The 18,631-nt window shown below is 45.0% G+C and overlaps 1 long non-coding RNA gene across 2 annotated transcripts; it reads right to left on the reverse strand.

Annotated features, from left to right (window-relative positions):
* Nucleotides 1–230: 230 nt before the first annotated feature.
* Nucleotides 231–18,142, reverse strand: LOC111946014 (uncharacterized). Of its 2 annotated transcripts, XR_015280467.1 has the most exons (4): nucleotides 17,788–18,140; nucleotides 9,789–9,989; nucleotides 5,510–7,264; nucleotides 1,981–3,738 (listed from the first exon to the last, which is right to left on the reverse strand). It is a non-coding gene; the product is annotated as an uncharacterized LOC111946014 (long non-coding RNA). The 2 variants fall into 2 exon arrangements; XR_015280468.1 differs by lacking the exon at nucleotides 5,510–7,264 and having other exon boundaries at nucleotides 231–3,738; nucleotides 17,788–18,142.
* Between the last annotated feature and the right edge of the window lie 489 nt (nucleotides 18,143–18,631).

The following is an 18,631-nucleotide window of genomic DNA, read 5'->3' on the forward strand; positions in this document are numbered from 1 at the left end:
CACTTCTGAATTCTTTCTTAAATGTCCCTCCTGTGGGCGTTCTGGTATGGTTTGGAATTGGGAACAGTCTCCTTCCTTTATCAACTCCAGCCTACCCTGCCTTTGGAATATGGCCATTGGCCAGGTTTTGGCCAGCCGTGGACTTGTGGATGAGGCAGAAAGTGCAATTGCATTTCCAGCCAGAAAGCAATGAAGAGCAGGGCAGCCAAAACCTCCCAAACATTCCCCCCTTTTTGTTTTTAAATATAAAAGCAGTATCTGTCATCCTGTCTCCTGGCCCTTTGGAGACAGGGTGACAAACAGGGCACTTGGACCTTCCACCTAACCCTACAGGCCTAGTTCCTTTCAGCCAGTGATACCTCTTGTTGTATCCCTGGTGATGTGACAGTCATATCCAGGAGCTGTCAAATGGCATTTCCAGTGATCCAAACTCTCAGAGTAGCATGCTGCAGGCTTGCTAACTTCAAAGTTACAACTTTACAACTCCAAGAACAAGAAACAGTTTAACCTTAGAATCGTGGGAAACCTCAAGAAAGGAAAAAAAACCCACTTGTCTAAGTCACTTTTTGACTCATCGACTAAATACTCAAGTCCTCACCTTAGAAAGTCTTTGTGGTCATAAACAGATAAAAATCCTCAAATAAACTTGTCATCTCTAAAGGTCCCAGATCACCATAGATCAACTGCACGAGTCGTCACGGCTCCACAACTTCTGCTGGAGCTTGGTCAGGGAGATGTTGTCTCCTGGGCAGCATGTAGGTGCAGGGCAGACACCCCTGGCTACTCACCACCGTGGTCTGGTGTCCGGTGAAACACAGGGAATGCAATGGGTTCCCATGGGCCTTCCCACTTATTCGTATTCATGTCTTTGTTCATTACTTCAGGTGTGGGAGACAGGGCATCACCAGACAAATGTTGTGACCGGAAATGACTCAACATTACTGGGTTCTGGGATCGTTCCGCTGCTGTTAAGTGATTTAGGGTGTAAACAGCTTTTTCTACTCTACTCTGTCGTGTTGTGCTACACATTCCCCCGTTTTGTTTATCTAAGATGTGTTTTAAAGTGCCCTGTGCTTGTTCTACGATAGCCTGTCCAGTTAATAAATGGGGAATACCCGTTTGGTGTGACACACCCCATAGCTGTAGAAATTGTCTACTTTTTTGGGAGGTATAAACAGGTCGGTTTTCTCTTTGCATGTTACAGGGGATGCCCAAAGCAGCAAAGGCTAATCAACAGTGTGCGATGGCATCCCGACCTTTTTCTCCTGAGTGTACTGACGCCCAGATTGCCGATGAAAAGGAATCAATTGACACACGCTCCTATTGCAGTCTAAATTCAGGAACATGTATGACATCAGTCTGCCAGATCTGGAAAGCTTTGAAGCCACGGGGATTAACTCCCCTTTGTGGTGGAGCAGTGTGGCTCTGGCAGTCAGGGCAGCTATTAACTATGTTACGAGCTTCTGTGTTCCGCAGCATAAATTGCCTCCGTAGAGCTGCAACACCTTGATGGAAGAAGGCGGCGTGTGTGAGGCTTTTGCTCGGGCAAGTGTGTCTGGTTGTGGTGCTGTGCCGGCGGGGCTAGCTAAGTGATCTGCTGGTGCGTTGCCCTCTGTAATAAAACCTGGAAGACTGGTGTGGCTTCTGATGTGAAGGATGTAGTAAAGACGATTTCTTGCTTGAATGCTACGCCGCAGGGTTTTGACTAGGCCAAATAATTGTGCATTGTCAATTTCCTTTAATAGAGCTGGATCTAATCTCTGTGTAATGGCTGCAACATCGGCAGAGTCAGTGACTGTGTTTAAAGGAGTATGGGGAAAACGCTGAAAAGCCACGGTTATGGCATGTAGCTCAGCTAACTGAGCTGACCCCTTTTCATGACCTAATGTTTGCCACTCCCTTTCTTCCTTCCACAAGGAACAATTGCTTTTCCTGGTGGTTTTTCCCAAACCATCAGCAAACACAGTGAACACAGTAATACCTTTTAAGGGAGTTCTACTCTTCAGAAGTTTCAGGGATACTGCAGTGGTCTTAATTGCAGTGACGTATGACTCGGTAGATGGTAAGAGATTTGCCCTGAGAAATTTCGTAAGGCACTTGGCAAAGCAGTGCTCTTGGCCTAACACCATTCAAATTCTTCTTGTGTTATAGGAAAAATGATTTTTGAAGGATCTTTTGCAGTCACTTGTAAGCACCTTTGATGACATCTCATGATTAGCTGGGCAATTAATTCAAAGATGCTAGGGGCTGTCTTTTTTGGTTGATGGGGTAAGAACATCCATTCTAAAACATGCAAAGGGGTCTGACAACTGAGTACCTCATTGTCCAATAATTGCAGCAGGATGGAATTCAGCAGTGCATATAAACACAGTGACACACACTTCTGGGAAAAGCCGGTGGACCTGTCTGTTTGTGAGGGTCTGCTCTCCTCTTTCAAGAATGGCTTTTTGCTTCCTGAGGGAAGTTAGATCAAGATCACCCTTTAGGAGGCAAAATAAGGGTACTAATTGTGGAGCGGTGGGTCCTAGGTAGGTTCTGAGCCACTTGATAAGAAGTTTTGAGCATCACTGAAATTCTTAATTTTTGTTGAGAATTGAATTGTTTGGGGCTGAATAGTCTGATGCATAATTTGAGCCCAAGGTACTTCCAAGGTGGTTGCTGCTGAAGCTTTTCTGGTGCCACTTGCAGTCCAAATGATTTTCATGCTTATATCAGGCTCGGCCAAATTAGTGAAAGATCTTCTTAGCTAGAGTGGCTATTAAAATGTCATCCATATCATGATATAATGATAACAATAAGGCAATTGTTGCCTTACTGATGAGAATGCCCGAGCAACATGCCATTGGCAAACGGTAGGGCTATTTTTCATGCCTTGAGGAGGAACTTTCCATTGATTGTGCTCCAAAGGGGCAGTGTTCTTAAAAGAAGACACTGTGCAGGCAGACTTTGAGGTATCATTTGGCTGTAGTGGAATAGGAAAGAAACAATCTTTTAGATCCACAGTCAGAATGTCCAAGTTGTCAGGAAGCATTGTGGGAGATGGCATAGCAGGTTGTAAAGCTCCCATGTTTCTGTGACTACATTGATTTTTTTCAGGTCCTGGAGCAACCTCCATTTCCCCGACTTCTTTTTGATGACGAACACCGGGGTTTTCCAAGGGCTTGTGGAGGGTTCTAGGTGCCCTTGAACCAGCTGCTCCTGTATCAAAGACTTCAGGGCATGTAGTTTTTCCTTCTCTAGGGGCCACTTTGGTACCCACAGAGGCTGAGAGGTAACCATTTTAGGACTAGTGTATGAGATTTCAAACAGCCCTTTCAAACAGTAGCCCCATCAAAAATCTGTCCCCACCTGGACTCCCCAGGCAGATAAAACATCCCTCCCCAAGAGGTTAGGTGGTGCTGCAGTGAAGTAAGGTCAGATGGTGGCTGTCTGACCCTCTGGACTTTTCAGCAACACAGGCTTACTGCTCCAAGAGCTCTGCGTGGTCCCATCGAGGCCAGCAACAGTGGATCCCGCAGCTGTGGTGGGCCATGATGAAGGCCAAGTTTGGGCAGAGATGATGCTGACATCTGCCCCTGTGTCAATCATTCCACTAACCTTTATTTGGGAGGGCTGTGCCCACGGCACTGTGATAGTACACACCATGTTAGGCCTCTGATCGCCAGCAACCTGGGTCCAAAATACGTGAGGTTCGTTCACCTGTCGACCTGAGGCCTTGGTCTCCTCTCACCTTGGGGTCTGTATTTGGAACACAAGACATCAAAGGGATAAGCTGGGCTATTTTGTATTTTTCAGGAATAGTCACAATAGTGGAATAGAGAGGTAGCATGTATTTATCCGGTAAAGTCTGAATTAATAAGAGCAGGGTGTACATCGATATCTTGCATAGTGGCACTGGACCTTGCAAGTACGAGTGCTCTCAGCCTTCTCCCGATAGGCCCCTGGGCATCAAGTGGGATTTGATGTACTTTTAAGGTGCTTATGGTCACTGAGATGAGGGTGGAAACATCCATTCCAGCGGCTCCTACATTCCTCCCTGTGAGCTACTCGCACAGGCTGCTGTGATAGATTGGCATTTAAGAAAACAAAGAGAAACACCTCAAGAAGTCCAAACTGCTAGAGGCTGTTTGGTGGGAGTTTTTCTCCCGGCCAACAACTGGCCATTTCTAAGAATTGACATCCATTTTGACTATTGAAAAGTGAGATCAACCTGCGAACGCCACCTTAAGACCTAAGCCTGAGAATTTCTTTGTCTCTTTGTTTCTGGCTGGGAAAGGTAGCAGAGCTCCAGCTGGCCTCCCGTTCCCCTGCCCAGGCCATGTGGCCCACGCAGGGGCTGGGCTGGGCCTGCCGCGGCTCCCGGCCGAGAGATGGGGCCTGCGGAGCTTCCCCCCGGGCTCTGGCCGGGCCAGGCCGGTCCCTGGCTCGGCTGCAGTTTTTGCTCTGACTGAATTCACCAGAGATGGTCGAGTAGAGAAAGAAAAGCGCTCTTGACTTGCGGCGAGCTGAGACAGTGACCACACTCTCTAGAGCTACCATGAAGAATCTTCCATCGCAGACAGCTCCAGCTGCTGCTCCGGCAGAGATCACAAAACCATCTACAGAGCCTGGACAAGGTTTTAACCCTTTCATTACCCAGATGTGACTGGCAGATTAATGGGTTTTTTTTCCAGAGAAAGAAAGAGAGAGTAATCAACATGTAAAAAGAGTTTATAAACTATCAGAGACGGTAAAGAAAAGAATTAAGCTTTAGAAGAGATAAAGAATAAGGAGATGCTTTAATAAGCTGAAATATTTTTCTATGAAAGCTATGGAGATAGACAATAGCGTTCTGAAAAAACTGCTTTAATTCATGACAGAGTATTTTGGGAGGAAGAGAGTAGTTCAAAGTGTGGATTTTGAGCAAAAAGTGAAGTGGTTGTGATACAGTGAGGTGCTGGAACAGAGGGGGAAAAGTAATAGTTGAAGATTTGTGGCTTTGTAGAAGCAAAGAGAAAACTTCTGTTTGCAGGGAAGCTCACAGAGACAAATGAAGAGAACTTTTGCCTTTGAATAACTCATCCTTAAAAATGACATCCCCAGACTCATTTGACCCATAACACACCTCAGAGTGATGTAAAATGAGAAAAGACAACTGATAGCAGATTTTCAAGCAGCTGACATCAGAGAACTAGAAAGCTATAAAGAAAATTAGTTTTCTTGTGAGAAACTCCATAGATTCACAGAAAAAGACTTCTGTTTCTCTACAGAGACTGATAAGAAAACTCTAGCAAGAATTGGGACTGTTTTAAATACCAAAGTTTTTTTGTTGCTATGTTGTCATGATGAATAAGAAAATGGCTGAGTAGTGGGGGAGAAAAGGGTTTCCTGGGAGTATTATTCTCGTTTTCTTATAGTTTTATTAATAAACTTTCTTTATTCCTTTTAAGTTTTATGCCTGTTTTGCTCTTCTTCTAATCCATATCTCACACCAAGAAAGAAGTAAGTTTTCTAGTAATTTTTTACTTACTGCTTTAAAACCACGGCACCTGCACAGGAGGGCAAGGAGACCTCACGCTGGATTCTCCCTTTGCCTGCTCCTTGAGACAATGTCTGTTAGTATGGAATTGTGATCTGCATTGCTTGGCTAAATGACCGGGTTTTCCACCCTTGTTACAATTGATGTCCATATTCCTCTGACCCTGGCATGTTCCCACTGAGGCGGCCTTGCGGGGACAGTTCATTTTTAGGTGGCTTTGCTGTCTGCATTTCTAACACTGACAAGGTGACACTCTTACAGCAGCGGCAATTGAAACAGCTGGTAAAGTCATCCTGTGGGAATGAGAACCAACATTAGAACAGGCAGGGATCATATCATTTAGTGATGGATTTTCATTTGGTAGCAGTTCTATAATCCTTCAACCATCCTCGTTCGCATTGCCCCTTCCTCACTGCAAAATCAAGGCATTTCTGGCCTCAGGATTTGTCATTTGTTTCTCCATCACACCTTGTAACCTCCACATGAACTGTAGATATGCTTCTTTGACTCCTTGTTGGATTTTGGAATACGCTTGTGTTGGATTGTCTTATTTGCTACTTTAAATAATGCCTTTGTTCCCAAGTATTTCATCCATGCCATTGTTAGTGGATGCAGGTTGGCCTGGAGTTTTGGATGTCTCGCTGGTGCTAGTCCTAAAAGCTGACGGACCTCGGCCTCGTAACATGGATCTTGGAGTGGAACTTTTATATTGTTTAACTCCATGATTATCAGCGCAGTGTCTCCATTCCATCTGCTGATTCCAACAGCATATATTGGACAGTTGTAAACATTCATTTGGCTAGTTGCTTCATGTCAAATGGTGTTCCTTCCTCTGTTGTTAAAAAGCACAGCATATTAGCAACGGCAGGCAAACCTGATCCGTGCTTGGCAACCAGCTGACGCAGCTCAGGAAGTGCCAGCCATTGGAAAGGGGTGCATTTCCCTGGTAGATTTCCACTGCCTCTTACTACGGGAGATGCAGCAATTCTCCCGTCCTCTGGCTCCCAGCCCCCTGACACGGGCACATCCATTTTTTCTGCTTCTTCACTTTCCCCACTCACAATAGCTGCCTGCTTCACCTTTTGCCAGATGCTTACAGGATCAGGCAGGGCTGTTGGCAGTGCAGTGATGGCGGTGACATCTCAGGGCTAACCAAGGGGACGGTGGCTCTGGCTCTCTCTGGTTGTATCCCTGGCGTCCCTTGCCGCTCTATTTTCCAGAGGTAGCTCCATCTCCGGTGATAGCAGCGTGTCTGCTGCAACAGCAGCGGCAACATCAGGACTCTGTGGTCCACCATTATTTCTGGGTATGATGCTTCACTGGGCACCAGATGCTTCTGATGACACGTGTGTCTCAGGCGAGCGCTGTTGTGATGCTGCACAGGTGCGTTTGAAGCAGCTGCAGGATGCTCTTTCTCCATAGAAAATGCGTGGCCAGCACAGCCAGGCACGCTCACAGAATGCCTGCTCGTCAAGGCTGTGGAGCACAGCTCCACAACAGAAGCAGCTTGGCAGTGGCCAGGGCTTGACAGCAGCTGGACATGGTCCCACATTGCCCAGCAGTAAGCACCTCTCTGCAGCACTTGGAGGCAGGGCACGGAGGTGTGGCAGAGCACGGAGCGGCGGCAAACCCCACTCCATCACCAGGCACTGCCTCACTGGGGCAAGGAACCTCATCGGAGCAGCCAGGTGCCGCTTCAGGCTTTTCTGCAGGTGCCAAAGCCCATGCACCCATGCAGCTGATGTCCTGCAATTACAAAAAAGGAAAAAACAGAAAGGAGAGGTGTTGACCAAGCATGGCACTCTACAGCACTGTTAGTAGCTCTAAGGCTGTGGGCAGCTTTTCCCCTCTGTGCCACGGCTGTCCCACCACTCTTCACAGCTCAAATGCTGCCAGCAGCTTTTCCCAGCTGCCCCGTGTCTATCCCACAGCTCTGCTCAGCCCAGATGCTGCAGGCAGTTCTTTCCAGCTGTCTTTCTTCTCTGCCCCTTCTGTCTCCCCGCTCCACCCCTGACAGCTCCTGTATCACTTCCAGTGGTCACCAGTTGTCGCAGTCTGGGAGACACACAAGCGACAAGACACGCTGGGTTCATGCACAGCAGCCACCTTTCACTGAGTTCAGCTCTCTTTATATAGATCAGAAGGACTGCACGGGCAATCCCCACTGGCTGAACCGGTTGCCACCCGGTCAGCCAGGCAAGAGCTGCTCTGTCCCCAGTGCTCTAGGCCTGCTCTCCAACAGCTCCCACTGGTCAAGTGACATAATCGAGGCACTTACATAAACACACACCTTTCACTTACAGAACGGGGATTCATTATAATTGTGAGGCCTTCAGGCCAGCTGTTGACCACCACAGTACAGGAGAGCCTCATTTGTCTGCCCTTTGAGGTGGCTGCTCACTGCAGCCTCTTGAATCTGGAAACTTCATCTGGAGACTGAGTTCTCTGCCCCGTGTTTTTTCCCAGAGACCAGGGCCTGTCATCTGCTGTCCCAGGTGGCTTTGAGGGTGGCCCCTGTGACCCTACTGCAAACAACAGCGGACACTGGCAGGTGGTTGTTTCCAAAATCACGTCCTTCAGAGGCAGTGTGCTGTGTACATCCTTTGTCCAGCCAGGCCCCAGACCTGGGGATCACATGCAGGCACTGCTGCTGCTGTCACTGAAGTCAGTGAGGATTTGCTGGTTGGCTTCCATCCCAGCAGAACTGGTCACTTACAAAGCCAGGGGCTGATGCTGTCCTGCAGATCTCTGGGCTGCATGGGGGGGAGGGAGCTGTCCCTTGCTGTTATTCTCCATTAGGAAAAGCTGTGCCAGCCAGGTGTGCATCAACACAGCAAACAGGGAGTGCGAGAGTCTCTTCCATCTGTGTCTGCTGAGAGTTTTGACTTTTGAGATGAAGTGGCACAAAGTCCATTGCTTTAGGTCCCTCTCTGTATCGCTGTGTTAGATAATGCTGCTACCTCGGCCTGTAGCACAGCAGCAGGGCAAAAAGCCTCTCAGCTCAGCAGGTGCAATAAGCTGCTATCAATGCACAGAAAAACTGCATTTTGTCTTTATGAGGGAGATGAGCACTGTTTGAGCAGTGAGAAAATAGGGAATGATGCTCCTGAACTTTCCTTCTTTCCTTCTGTCAATTACAGGCAGATCTCTGTGGCTCCTGGGTGTGCCCATGACTGGCAGCAAAAGGGGGAATCTCCAGTGCCACACCCAGGTTGGGCCATGAGGTGCCAGGACCAGGAGCATGGCCCTACATGTGCTCACCTGCAAATTGTGTCTAGACTTGCAGGTAGGTGCCACAGCCCAAGTCAATCAGTTGGGCCTGTCTGGTGGCCAGGTTGAGGAGGATTTGTTGGGTTGGATGTTCCTGTGCAGCATGTCACAGCTGCTGCCGTGTCATTGCTATAAACGGGCTCAGAGTTTTTGGGTGGAAAAACAAAGTCAAGCCCTTTATTAACCAAACTACAGAAAAACACCAGCAGAGGCAAGAGACACTGATTAGGGCACCTCCAACAATTATCAGTATTTTCTTCCACCATTTATGGGTATCATTCATTCCTAGATACTGTTTCCAAGGCAGCTCACCTACAGAAAAAGTGAATTTAGGGCCTCTTCTCCATGTACACTCCTCACCAATGGCATCAGATCGCAAGCTCCAGACTTCCTCTTCTGGTCTTTTATCTGGTGTGGATTCTCCTTTTTCTAATACCCATAGTAAATTCTGTAGGCTCAAAGGCATTCCTTTCCATGGCCAGATTTCGGCCATTTGGGTGTCACCACAAATCCAAAAGTTAGTAATGTTAAACTCACGGCTTATTCTCTCTGCCAAATCCAAGAATAGGTTTTCCCCACTATGGTACCTGTATCCCAGGTCCCTGCTTTATTATCCCTCTCCCCTCTCTATCTTTGATCCAGTCTGGCTTATAAACTCCTTTGGCAGTACCACTTGCAATAGGCTTTTTCTCTGAACAAATCCAGTTCTCCTTCATAAAGCATTCCCCCAACAATTTTCATTTCATGTTCCCTACCTTTTCAGACAGCCAATACATTTTCCCATCCTCATTACAATAGTCAGTTCTAAAAAGTTGATACAATTGAGGTTTGGGTTAGTATGTACTCTGAGGACGGCAGTCCAAGAGTCTCCTGCATATGTGGGGTAGTAGCACTTATCACAGGGAGCCGCTTCTTCTCTCTGGACCATTACTTGTAAGAGGAGAAATACCAGCAGGAGTCTGGTACAGGTCACTTTCCCACCCATGCCTCACTTTCTCACCTGTGGCTCTTTTTGTGGCAAGAAGGGTATCCTGATCCAGTCATGCCTCCCTTCTTTTGGCACTCCTTGCCGGCTACTATTTTACTTCTTTGTTGCAGGAGCTTGTCATTTTCCCTTTTGTATCCATTTGCTTGTTTCTTTTAGGGCCTGATTGCTAGATGTGTGGGAGAATGCTCTATCTGCTTCTTAGGATCTTGGCATCTGCAACAAGAAATACCAGAGGTTAAGGAGGAACCTTCAACCTCGTACATTCTCATACGTTAGACAATTTCTTTAAATAGATTATATACAGTTAAAACTTAATATATTTTAAATACATTCAACAAGGGTTGAATATTTAAATAGAGTTAAATAATTAGTGTGGCTCATAGTTGCAACTTTTAAAACAGACTCTTATTATTTCCTGTTCCCAGGAGGTTGATTTGGAAATTTCTTCTTTCAAATGAGCTTGGTGTCTGACACTTTTGTTGTTGTCCATTCTGTGGGAGTAGAAGCTGGTTCCTTAGGAGCAGGGACTGGTCCTTTGACTCTGGTGACATGTGTCCATCCCTTTTCGTGTGTTTGGGTCACTGTTTCAGTGATTAGCAAAACTTGGAAGGGCCCTTCCCATCTTGGAGTTAATGCTTGTTCTCTCCATGTTTTAATCAGGACCCAATCTCCGGGATTAAATTTATGTACTTTAAAATCAGAGGGGGTGGTTTGAGGGAGTTATCCTTTCTCCCTTAAATCTTCCAAGGTGTTAGCCACTGCCTGTATTTATATTATATATTATTTCTATTATTGTATTTTCTGTATGTATATTATACTCCTCATATGTTCCAATGGTACCCGGAGTGGTCAGGAATGGTAGACCAAACATCATCTTGTATGGGGAAATCCCCTAATCTGCTCTAGGTTTTGTCCTTGCCCTCGTTAAAGCAAGAGGAAGACACTTAAGTGAATTGCTTTTTGTCTCTTCTGTTAATTTCATGAGGGCTATTTTTAGTGTTTGATTGATTCCCTCAAAGCTCCCGTCCAGAACTTTGTGGCCTCCAGGGGGTATGGAGTCTCCAAGGCATATTTAGGGCAGCTGTTATTTGATGGAGGGTATTTGACATAAAATGTGGACCTCTAGCTAAATCTATAGTATTTATTAGTCCATACCCTGGCATAATATGTTCCAAAAGGAATTTATTAAAGACTTCTGCTGTTGCCTTGGTGGTTGGGTATGCTTCAACCCAATGAGTTAGATGATCAATTATAACCAATAGATATTTGAATCTTTGTACCTGGGGAAGTTCAGTATAATCTAGCTTCATACTTTGGAAGGGTCTTCTAGCCAATTCTCTTCCCTCTTGAGGAAATTTCCCCATTACCTTTTGGTTTACCCGTTAGCAGATCGTGCATTCTCGAGTTATAGCTCTAAGGACTTTAAATACTCCAATAGAGGCATAAGTCCGTACAAAGGGATCATTTCACGCTTGGGTCCCCCAATGGGTTGAAGCATGGAGGCTCTCTAACACCTTCTGAGCCAGTGGTTTGTTTAAGTACTTGCCTCCCATGCAGCATCCTCCATTCCCCTTTTTCATTTTTAACAGCACCATGCTTTTATAATTCTTCTTGCTCTTTTTCACTGAATATCGGAACTCCCTCATCTTCTTTGTTTCTATCATCCTTACCCCCCACTTCTACCAGCTGTAGTATTTTGCTGGTGTTCTCTAAAGCAACTGCCTTGGCTACTTGGTCAGCTAAGTGATTTCCTTTTATTCTCACTGAATCTCCTTTCTGATGTCCTTTCACGTGGACTACTGCTATCTCCTCTGGCCCCATCAAAGCTTCCAGCACAGCTTTAATTAAACCCTCATGAATTCACGATTTCCCTTTGCAACTTACAAAGCCTCTTTCAGTCCAAATTCTCCCAAAGGTGTGTACCACCCCCTCAGCATATCTGGAGTCTGCAGAGATAGGTCCACTCTTTCGATTAAGCCATTTCCATCCTTTTAACAGTGCCTAGCTCTCGCAGCACTGTGCAGACCAACTATCAGGGAGCTTTCCTTTCTCTGTAACAGTCATGTTACACCCGCCAATGATGGCGTATCCCAACATTCTTGTTCCATTTACTACTTTGGATGAACCGTCCACAAAAAGAATTTCCCCCTCAGTTAACGGATGCTCCAGAAGGTCTTCTCTGACCTTGGACTGTAAATCAATGATCTCAAGGCACCAGTGCTCTGACTCCTCTTCTGTTGGTCTTCCATACGGGAACTGCGATGGATTCTGAATTTTTGTAATTGCTAATCCCAGGCTTTCACTATTATGCCAAATTAATTCATATTTTGAGAGTCTATTATCCGATGTCCAGTGACCAGCCCTTTTGCTTAGAATGGCTTTCAAATCATTTGGGGTATACACTTGGATTTTGCTCCCAAACGTTAGTTTCCAACTCTCTTTTATGAGGGCTGCTGTCGTGGCTATGGCTTGGAGACAATTTGGCCACCCTCTAACCACAGCATCCAATAATTTTGACACATAAGCCACAGGCTTCATAAGCCCACCCCACTCCTGTACCAGGACACCATAGGCTATTCCCTCTTCAGTATTAACAAATGGTTCAAATCATTGACTTAGATCTGGCAAGCTCAATACAAGGGCACTAGCCAATCTTGCTTTCTATTTCAGGAACTTCTTTTCTTCGTCCTCAAGCCAAGTGATAGGTTCACCCCCTACCAATTATCATATAAGAATTTAACTAATTTAGTATGATCTTCTATCCACAATTTGCAAGATCCAATTAGCTCAAATAATTTCCTTATATCCGTTTTGGTCTTTGGTGCCGATAATGATAATATCCCTTGGACTCCGTTCGGATCTAACTTTCCGTATCCTTTTCCAGTGAAATGCCCTAAATATTTCGCTTCAGGTTCTACAAATGGTAGTTTCTTTTTTGACACTCTCAAAACTTTCTCCCGCAAGAAATTTAGTAATCTCACTGTCATATTTTGGACCTCTTCTTTTGATTTCCCTGAAACCAAGAGATCATCTACATACTGTAGGACTTGTTCCTTTACTGAGCCCAGACCATTTCATTAGTTCTTCTAAGACCTGTCCAAATCAATTGGGAGATTCCGTAAATCCCTGGGGTTGCTGGGTCCATTGCAACTGTTGTTTCCGGCCTGTTTCCTCGTCTGCCCATTCAAATGCAAACCACTTCCTGCTTTCCTTCTCTAAGGGGCAGGACCAAAAGGCATCCTTCAGATCAATGACGCTGAAACATGCCTGTTCTGATGGCACTTTATTTAATAAATGATATGGATTAGCCACCACCGCGTACCTGGTGACAGTTTGTTCATTAACCTCTCTCAAATCTTGCACTAACCCATATGTACCATCACGTTTCCTGACTGATAAAATTGGTGTGTTATCTGGTGACATACATGGTTCTAATATTCCCCCTTCAACTAACTCCTTAATCACTGTACTTAACCCTCGTTTTCCTTCTGCTGATACTGGATATTGTCTCACCCTGATGGATAGTATTTCATTTTAATCTCTATGGGGGGAATATTTAATAGTCCATGACATCCTTTTTCTGCCCACACCTTGGGATTTACCCCTTTTTCATCTTCATTTCTCAGTACCAACATCCTGGCTACCACACGTCGTCCCTCTGCTACCACTCCTATTTGTAGCTGCACTTGGAAGTCACGGCTCAAAAGATTGCACCCTATGTCCAGCACGTACAACAAATCTGCACACCCCTCCCAGAAACTCCCTTTTACTTTCACCTTTTCTACAAGAAATACTTCAAATGGTTCCTTTTCTGCACCATTCACTTTACATCTGCAATTACTTAATTTATACCCCCTTGGAATCTCAGAAATACTTGATCTATCTGACCCAGTGTCAACTGAAAATTCCTGTTCTTCGCTCTGAGGGACAATTTCCATCTTTACCACGGGCTCCCTCTGATGTTCAATCCCGTCCCATAGAGCATAGAGCCCCTGACACCCCTTATCGTCTCCCCTCAAAATCTTTTCCAAGGTATCTTGTTCTTTGGCTATACTTTCATCTTGCTCTCTCTTCTTAAAAAACCTCTTGCTATGACCCTTCTCATTACAGCAATAACAAACCATATCCGCCCACAGGGATTGTCTCTCTCCATCTCCTTCTTTCTTCCCCTCTGCCCATCTTTTCAATCCCCCTTTCTCCTCTTTCACTGGCTCATTTTTATCAACCCCCATACTTGGCTTTGCCACTGCTATCATGATTTTAGCTTTTGCCTTGATTTTCTCCACCTCCCTTCTTAAGCATATATGGATGCTAGCTTTGGAACAGGCTGCAGGGAGCTGCAGAAACTGCAGGCCCATGGCCTCTCAGTCCTGCCTGAGAAGCTAGCCTGGGAAATTCATAGGAGGATTTCAAAACAATCCTCAGAGACAGAAAACAACTGCCAGGTGCTGTTTGTCTGTCCTCTTGTTTTCCTTGCAGGAGAGAGTCAGGGGGGTAGTGAGCCCCACTGTCCAATGATGGTGATGTAGCACTTTGCTAACCAATAAGAGTTTCCTTTCTGTACTTTTCCACGTATCTGTCTATAAGACAAGCTAGAGCAATAAACTAGAGAGATTCTCCTGTTGTGACTCCCTTGAGAGTCCATGTCGTTCTTTATCGCCGTTCCCAATCAGAACGACAAGCATACTTTTTGCACCTCCCTCAAGAACTCATTAAGGCTCTTCTCCTGCCAGTTACTCAATTTTTTCCAGTTTTCTTCTGATGTCTACCCTGGCTTTAGTTACAAACTGTATTCTTTCCAATACCTGTCCTTCTGGACTCTCTGGATCAACACTAGAGTATAATTGAAAATTCCTTTTCAATCTTTCGAGCCAAGTGCTGCGTCTTTCATCTTTCTCCTGGTGACTATCAAACACTAGCTTGGCATTATTTGCTCTGGCAACTGCCTCTCCTATTCCTCGTATCATCAGTGTTCTATAGTCCCTCATATTCCTCCATCCTTCTTCCTCGTTGGGATCCCATCCCGGTTGGTTATTAGGCACTTTTTCCTCTCCTCTAGGAACAATTTGATTCTCTCTTTCCCAAATCCTCATTGCAGCTGCCTGAATTAATTGATTCTCCTCTGGGGAGAAAAGTATACCCAGTATTGAATTTAATTCTTCCCAGGTATACATGCTTGGACCCAAGAATTGATCCAGTTGGTTCGGTACCTCAACTGGATCTTCCAATAGGGCTTTTATTTCCTTTTTATAATGTCTCAGCTCAGAGGCGGTCAGTGGGGCATCTACAAACCCTATTCCCCCTCTAGCACCCCACATAGGTACTTCTGTCAATGGAAACAACCTTTCAGATCTCTCTTTTTTACTCCTGTTTTTCTCAGCCTGGAATCTGGTATTGTACCTGTTGGCCTTTTTCATTCTCACTCTGTCTTTCACAACCGTATGTACTCTCTCCCCCTTGTGCACACTCCCTTTCCATTTCTGTCCCTAGTCTTTCTTTTAACCCCATCCTCTCTCCAACACATTGAGTTATGGGGGAGAAAGAGAAAGGGATATTCTGGAGGCTGTTGGGGGCAAGGATAGGTACAGGAATATCTGATGACTTAGGTGAGGGTTTGAAGATGCAGCTGGGATTACAGAAATAATTGGACGAGACACAGGGGAGGCTGTGGGAACCTGGAGTCTTAAAGGTGGTTCTGAGGAGGATGTGTGTGGTGTTGGGGAAGTGGAAGGTGAATTAAGATTCGTGGGGGAGGTAGGAAGAACAGGTTCAGAAGGAGGACATGAGGGTATGGATAGGGACTTAGTGGGAACTGAAGGCAAGATGGGGTAAGGTGCTAATGGCAGAGGAGGAGGATGATGGATAACAGGTGGAGTTGGGGGAGGAGGTGGTGGGAGGTTATCTAGGGGGTTCCACTTCTTTTCAACTTTTCCTCCTTCTTCCCTACCTGATCCTTCAGATACTTGAAATACCTACACACTTTTCTCTGTCTCAACTTTCTCAAGCCAACAGGATGCATATTTTGCTTCTTCTTCATCTGGAACCTCTTTTAAACTGACCTGTTTATTTAATGCCAAGCATAACCATTTTTCCTTGCAGCCATACCAAGGCCAATAGACAGGGCCCTCTGAAATGCTTTCCATTGCCCATATTTCAGTACAATACTTTATCATTTTTATTTTATTTAGGCCCTTTAAAATATCTTCTTTTTCCCACCTGTTCAACATTTCCCCCAGGGGACTATTAGCGCCTACTTCCTTAGGGGTGTTCTTTCGTTTTCCTTTCTGACCTTTTTTCCTACACACTGTCCCATTGTCTTTTACTATTGAAACTCAACTATTACTTTCAATGAATACAACAAAATCCAGAAGAAATAATACTTAAAGATTATTTACTATTATTTATTATTTACTTACTATTATTTATTATTATATCTTAAACAAGAGTAAATATGATATTCTAAACATTAGTTTAAAGAAATCCACCTTGTAAATGGCTATAGCACAACTTATCAAACACACCCGAATGTTAACAACAACTGGAATACCAACTGCAGGTGATCACCTGAAATAAGGGTAAGAGGGTAGCAAAACAGATTAATTACAACATTCAAAAGTAGAAAGGCCGACAATTGAAGTAGTTGTTAAAATAGTATGGGAAACAAAAATAAATATGGCGGTCAAAGACAGAATGGCCAACAATGGAAATAGTAATTAAAATAGTTTGGGAAACTAAATAAATATGGGTGTCAAAAAAAAAAATAAATGGCAGACAATTGAAATATTAATTAAAATAGCGTGGGAAAATAAAATAAATATGTCTGTCAAAAACAAAATGGCAGACAATGGAAATTGTGACTAAAATAAAAATGGAATGGAACCCAAATGAAACAATTGAAGAGAGTGAAATAAAAACAGTGATATGTATCCAATTAAAATCATTGTAACAATAAATATGGGTATTTATGATTAGCAGCTAAAGATGAGGAAATTCCTATGAATTAAATAACTATCCTATTCAATATGACCGCTCAGCTTAAAATGGATGCCTCAAATGACCCGTTACAGTCCAAAATGGCCACCCCGCCAGCCCATTATGATCTGAAATGGCCGCCCCGCCAGCCCCGTACCATCTCAAATGGCTCTCTTGAGAAGTGATCTGGGGACTCATGGCTAGCCTTCACCCCAGAACTGCACTCTCCAAGGACCCGCAGCTGTACAAGAAAACCTCAAAACCACAGACCAACAGCAAATTCCTAGTAAAACTTCCAAACACAAGCCAAATCTCCCACAGATAAAATGGACATTAAATGAGCGAGAATAAATCACAAAAAAAATATAAATGACCAAATTATGACCAAACTAGAAATTTTAAACAAACTATAAATAAAAACATCAAGTATAGATATAGATATATAGATATAGATATAGATATAGATATAGATATAGATATAGATATAGATATAGATATAGATATAGATATAGATATAGATATAGATATAGATACCCCTCCTACCTCTGGGGTCCTAATTCCCTGGTTTGTTTCCAGGCAATCACCCCTGCCCAGATAGAGTGTGGTCCCCCAGTCCTTCCTCCCTCCAGTCCCTCTTGGGTTCCTAGTTCAGAGGGGACTTCCCCTTACCAACCCCCTCTTTGGGATTCCTAGTTCAGGGGGTGAGGGTTCCGGATAAGATCAACTGCACCTCACAAGCCTCCTTTTGGGAGGACAGGAGCCTTTGCAAGTAAGGCTGGTGTAAGGGAAGGTACTACCTGTCTCCCACGAGCTCCCTAAAAATCCCCTAAACAGGATTTTTAAATTGAGACTCTAGGAGTCCACTCACTCAATCTCAATTGCTTCCCTCTGTTCTCGGTCAGCCCACTCGCGGGAGTCCGGAAACGCGGTGCTAGCAGGCCCCACTTGCTTCTGGAGTCTCTATTAACAGCCCCTGTCTCACTCACACTCACACTCACTTCACAGCCCCTTCCCCTCAGACCCCACCCACCACACCAACCTGTGTGTCGTGGGCCTCGCTCCCTCTTGAGGTGGGGTTGCTGTGCCTCTGCTGGTCTTCGGGTCCTATCAGCTGTCCCTTCCACGGTCTCGATGTAGTCCAGGGGGACAAAAAATACATGCACACCCAAATCCGTCCTATGCCGAGACTGCTCCCCGGCATGATAGTTCCAGACGAGTTCCCAAAAATTGTTATAAATGGGCTCAGACTTTTGGGTAGAAAAACAAAGGCAAACCCTTTATTAACCAAACTACAGGAAAACACCAACAGAGGCCAGAGCCCATGACAAGCCTGAACTCTGCAATAGCAATGCCAAACACTCTCCCTTAAATCAAACTCTGCAGGAGGACCCCAAGTGGAAGCTCGATGCTCCTTTTATAGATGCCCCCTTGTCCATGATTGGTCCATTTTCAATCTGCCCTCTGATTGGTCCATTTCCCGGGCTGTCATTGGTCTTTAGCGTGGTGCACTCCAGACCAGTCATTCCCCCAGGGCGTCGAGTGATTGGTTGGCTTTTCCACCAATGGTTGTTTCTGGTGCAGACATCACCCCTGGCACATCATGTTCTGGAGTGTTCTTTTAACTTACCACCGCGCAATACCCCACCAGCCCTGCACCATCCCATCCCATCTTGACTGCCCCCACACCAATCACCGGACTTTGCCCACTTCCCTTCTAAACCCACGAGAACACAAACTCCCTAACAACAAATGTTAACTAACGACTAGGAACATTTTCTATTGAATAATTAGTAACTTATAACCCAGACATCAACAATTAATCAACATGTTACAACAATTAGATTTCTTATGACACTTATAACACCACATGTCCTCCAGCACCT

This window comes from Cyanistes caeruleus, chromosome Z (assembly GCF_971803275.1).
Source record: "Cyanistes caeruleus chromosome Z, bCyaCae1.hap1.1, whole genome shotgun sequence".
NCBI lineage: Eukaryota > Metazoa > Chordata > Aves > Passeriformes > Paridae > Cyanistes > Cyanistes caeruleus.